This window comes from Hyperoodon ampullatus (genome assembly GCF_949752795.1).
Source record: "Hyperoodon ampullatus genome assembly, chromosome: 19".
In the NCBI taxonomy this organism is placed as follows: domain Eukaryota; kingdom Metazoa; phylum Chordata; class Mammalia; order Artiodactyla; family Ziphiidae; genus Hyperoodon; species Hyperoodon ampullatus.
In genome coordinates, this window is record NC_136932.1 from 40055192 (window position 1) to 40060638 (window position 5447).

Genomic DNA, 5447 nt, shown 5'->3' on the forward strand with positions numbered 1-5447 from the left:
GAAAGGAGGAAGGGAGATTTCTTGGGCTTCTTTTTTTTTTTTTAATCCATTTGGCTTGTGGGGTTTTAGTTCCCTGACCAGGGATTGCACCCGGGTTGGACCTCTTTTTTTTCTTTTTTTTTTTCGGTACGCGGTCCTCTCACTGTTGTGGCCTCTCCTGTTGCGGAGCACAGGCTCCGGACGCACAGGCTCAACGGCCATGGCTCACGGGCCCAGCTGCTCCGCGGCATGTGGGATCTTCCCAGACCGGGGCACGAACCCGTGTCCCCTGCATCGGCAGGCGGACTCTCAACCACTGCGCCACCAGGGAAGCCCTGGACCTCTTTTATAAGGATACTAATTCCATTCATGAGGGCTCTACCTTCACACCCTAATCGCCTCCCAAAGGTCCCACCTCCTAATGCTATCACCTTGGGGATTAGGATATCAACGTATGAACTTCGTGGTGGGGGGGCGCGAACATTCAATCTATAGCAAGGTGCTGCCGGAATGTAGTGGGTAGGGGACAGGGATGCTTCTAAACATCCTACAATGCACAGAGCAGCTCCCACAAGAAGGAATTACCATCCTAAAATGTCAGTAGTGCCAAGGTTGAGAAACCCTGGTCCAGATTTATCTGATTGTTTACTTATGATTAGGTTCAGGTTTGACACTTTTTTGGTGAGAAACCTACACAGATGATATTGTGGCTTTTTAGTAAATCTCATCAGGAGGCTCTTCCTGTCAAATTGTCCCTCTTGGTGGTCCCTAAGTCTGATCATTTGGTTAGAGGGGAGACTGCTGAATCTCTCAACTGAAAAGCTACCTTTCCTGCTTTGTAGTTAGTAAAAACAACAAAGGGATAGTTTGTAGTTTGGGGTGATACTTGGAGATCTTGTGAATATTCTATTGCCTCCAAATATTTTACCCAATAATTTAGCATCCATTGATAATCCTTGCTGGAACCAACTATTACACGGGGAATTTCAGAATGGTTGTTTTCTTTTATTCTATCATTCATTCTATGATTTTTAGCTGGGATCCTTCTGTAAAGAAGAGCTTTTCATTTCTATTTTCATTTTACTATTACTATGGACTAATGGAAATTTTAATTTAACATATTATAAACAATTATCATCGTTAACGCACTTTGATACTCAAATTGCCACTAATTTGGCTAATGGGAGTCACTTTAAGCTGTCTCCTATGTCCTTTTGACATTTCCCTTAGTCTTTGAGCTTTCTTTAGTCTTCTTTTTCTTTAAAAAGATGCTTTATTATTTTTATTTTTACTTTTCATAGTTATTGACCACATTCTCCACACTGTACATCTCATACCCATGACTCATTTACTTTGCAACTGGAAGTTTGTACCTCTTAGTCTCTCTCACTTATTTCTTTCCTCCCCCACCCTTTTTTTTAGCTTTCTTAGTCTCCTTTCTTTCTGGCACAAAATACGTCCCAGGTTCACCTTCTACTTTCCCAGCCCCTGCCCTGGAATCATCTGCTTCTCCAAATATTCCTTTTCTTAAAAAAATTTTTAATGGGGCATAGTGTTTAGAACCAAGAACTGGGTGTCAGATATGTTCATTGCTACTAGAGTATCATTGCTTCTAAGCCCTTTCAGTTGACAGAGCAAAAATCATGAACTCTTGAAAACCATATGCATTTGAAAAAATCCTAATACCACCAATTCAAATTCAACAAATACCACTAGATCTCTGTCCTTCTATATTTGTATCTTCCTTCTTGCACAGTGAGAATCCTAGTTCTCAATGAAAGCAATATATACTTGTGCATTTGTTCTACCCTATAATATATCCAAAATGGTTTGCGGATTACTCCCCAATAATGATTTTTATTAGCCTGTGGTTTATGCCTTCCGTTTGTGAAAAAATTAATACAGATAGAAGCACTTCCAGAACGGCGTAATAAAGGTCTCTGAAAATCTGGTCCTCCATGAAAGCAACAAAAACACAGGCAAAAAGGTCAAAATCAACTTTTTCAGAACTCTGGAAATTAACCAAAGGCTTGCTAAAATTCGAGAAGGATTTATTCAAGAAAAACAGCTAAAACTAGGTAAGAACAGAAAGCTTTCTGGAATTTTAACTTACTCTATTCTCCTCCCCTTCTCCTTAGCTTTGCAGTAGACATGAAACTAGTAGCTATGAAAACAAGCAGCCTAGAAGCCCCTGGAGGGGACAGAGTAGGTTTGAATCTCCCTGCAAAATCCCCAAGTCAGAGAACTATCACTATCTGATCTGTCTGGTAGCTCTCTAAGAATCTCCACTCTTAGGGCTTGTTTTTATTTGAACTGACTCAGGGCTCACTCCATGCAAACAGCCCTATCACCAGGGGATTTGTTGAAAAAAAAATCAGCAGTAATTGTTTAACATCACAGCTGCCAGAGGTGGTAATACCAGTTGGGGCTAACAAGGGGCTGCCCAAAGAACTTGAAAGGAAAAGCTGGGGAATGAGATGTCCATAGAGGGCTTTGATAATATCTGACTTATTCTTGGAACTCTAGAAGGACACCTGCACGTGCAGGGCTGTGCACATGTCCAAGAAAGACCTGAGAGGCCGCAACCTCTCACTTCTGGCCAATCTTGAGGCTCTGCACAAGCAGGAAGTGAAGGATAAGGCAGAGTTGTAAACTACCTGCTGAAACATTGACGTCATGACCAAACGCACATACAGAGCCCCTTGGCAAAGGCTGGGAATCTCTGTCCAATTATTAGCTGATTGTTAAACTAATTGAGTAGAGACTTCAGTGGCTGCATAGACCAGAAATACAGACTTTACAGAATTATTCCAGGAGAGTCATTAAACAACAAATAGCAACAGCATTAACAAAAAACTGGAACAGCAATAAATTCTGGGGAGTTGGGAATCTGATTTCCAGAGTTGCCACATTATATTATTTAATATGTTCAGTTTTCAAGAAAAAAATTATGATTCATAATGAGGCATCATTCATGTCTGGACATAAAAGAATGGCCCATACATAGGAAAAAAAAGCAGTCAATAAGACCTGTCACTGTGAAAATCCAGACATTGGACTTACTAGATAAAGATTTTAAATCAGCTATTATAAATGTGTTCAAAGAACTAAAGGAAACCATATCTAAAAAACTAAATTAAAGTATGAGAACAATGCTGCACCAAATAGAGAATATCAGTAAAGAAATGGAAATTATAAAAGGGGACCAAGTAGAAATTCAGGAGTTGAAAAGTATAATAACTGAAATGAAAAATTCGCTAGAGGTGCTAAACAGAAGATTTGAGCTGGAAGAAAGAATCAGCAAACTTGAAAATAGGTCATTTGATATCATCCAGTCTGAGAAACAGAAAGACAAAAGAATGAAGAAAAATGAACAGAGCCTAAGAGACCTGTGGGACACACATGGTCAAGCACACTGACTTATGAATAATGGGAGTCCCAGCAGGAGAGGAGAGAGAAAAAGAATAAAGAAATAATAGTAGAAAAATTCCCAAATTTGATGAAAAACATTCATTTGCACATTCAGGAAACTCAACTAATTCCAAGTATGATATGCTCAAGTGATGCATACCTAGCTGCATCAAACTGTTGAAAACAAAAACCAACGAGCATATCTTTTTTTTTTTTTTTTTTTTTTTTGCGGTACGCGGGCCTCTCACTGCTGTGGCCTCTCCCATTGCGGAGCACAGGCTCCGGACACGCAGGCTCAGCGGCCATGGCTCACGGGCCCAACCGCTCCATGGCATGTGGGACCTTCCCCGGACCAGGGCACGAACCCGCGTCCCCGCATCGGCAGGCGGACTCTCAACCACTGCGCCACCAGGGAAGCCCCCAACGAGCATATCTTGAAAGCAGCAAGAGGAAAGTGACTCATCACATAAAAGAAAATAATAACATTAACAGCTGACTTCTCATCAGAAACCATGGAGACCAGAAGGCAGTGGGACGACCTATTCAAAGTGCTGAAGGAAAAAGATTGTCAACAAGCATTTCCATATCCAGCAAAATTATCCTTCAAAATGAAGGAGAAATTAAGACCTTCCCATATAAACAAAAACCAGTAGAATTCATTGCTAGCAGACTTGCCCTAAAAACAATACTAAAGGGAGCCTTTCAGGCTGAAATGAAAGACTCAAATCCACACAAAGAAATAAAGAATAGCAATAAGCACATGAAAAGATATTCAACATTATTAGCTGTCAGGGAAATGCAATTCCAAACCTCTATGAGGTACCACTTCACACTCACTAGGATAGCTAAAATAAGAAATGTAGACAATCAACAAGTGTTGGCAAAGATGTAGGGAATTTGGAACCCTCATACAGTGCTTGTAGAACTATAAAATGGTGTGGCCACTTTGGAAGACAGCTTGACAGTTCCTCAAAATTCTAGAGATAGAATGGCCATATGAGCCAGCAATTCAATTACACAAGTGAAATGAAAACATGTGTCCACACAATTTGTACATGTATATTACAGCAGTGTTGTATGGAAATAACCCACATGTCCCTCAACTGATAAATGGATAAATAAAATGTGGTGTATGCATACAGTGGAATATTATTTGGCCACAAAAGGAAACCAAATATTGATACATGTTACAAGATGGATGAATCTTGGAAATGTTATGCTTAGTGAACAAAGCCAGAACCAAAAGATAACAGGCTGTACAATTCCATTTATATGAAATGCCCATAAATCCATATTCATGGAAAATAGATAAATGTTTGCCAGGAGCTGCAGGAAAAGGGGGATAAGGAGTGATTGTAATGAGCAAAGGGTTTCTTTTGGTGTTAATGAAAATGTTCTAAAACTGATTGTGGTGATAATTGCATATCTTCATGAATATACTAAAAACCAGGAAATGTATACTTTAAAAGGGTGAATTTTACATTATATGAATTATTTCTCAATAACGCTGTAATAAAAATTAGGAAATATAGACAATATAGGCTTATTTCCCCACTTTTTTCTTAACAAAATGTACCATACTATACTTTTGAACTCTGCTTTTTTTTTCACTTAACACTATATCTTGGCATTCTCTTCATACTAGTACTTAGAACACTTCATTCTCTTTTATGACTATGTAGTACTCAATTGTGTAGCTGTACTATCTTTAATTCAACAGGTTTCTTATGTAGGTGGCATTTGGGTTGTTTTTAAATGTTCTTGATATTAAAAATAATGCCACAATTAATAACCTTGTGCATTTGTTGTTTTATTTTTTGCAGATGTATCCCCGGGAATAATTCCTTTAAAAGGGATTACTGAGTCAAGAGGTAAATGCCTATGAATATACAGTTTTGTTAAATACTACCAAATTTTCCTTCCATAGTATTTGTTCCATTTTGTTCTTCCAACAGCAGTGTAAGACAGTGCCTATTTTCCTCACAGCCTCACTAAAAGAGTAGGTTGTCAACCTCTTGAATTTTTGTCAATCAATGAGTGATAAACAGTATCTCTAT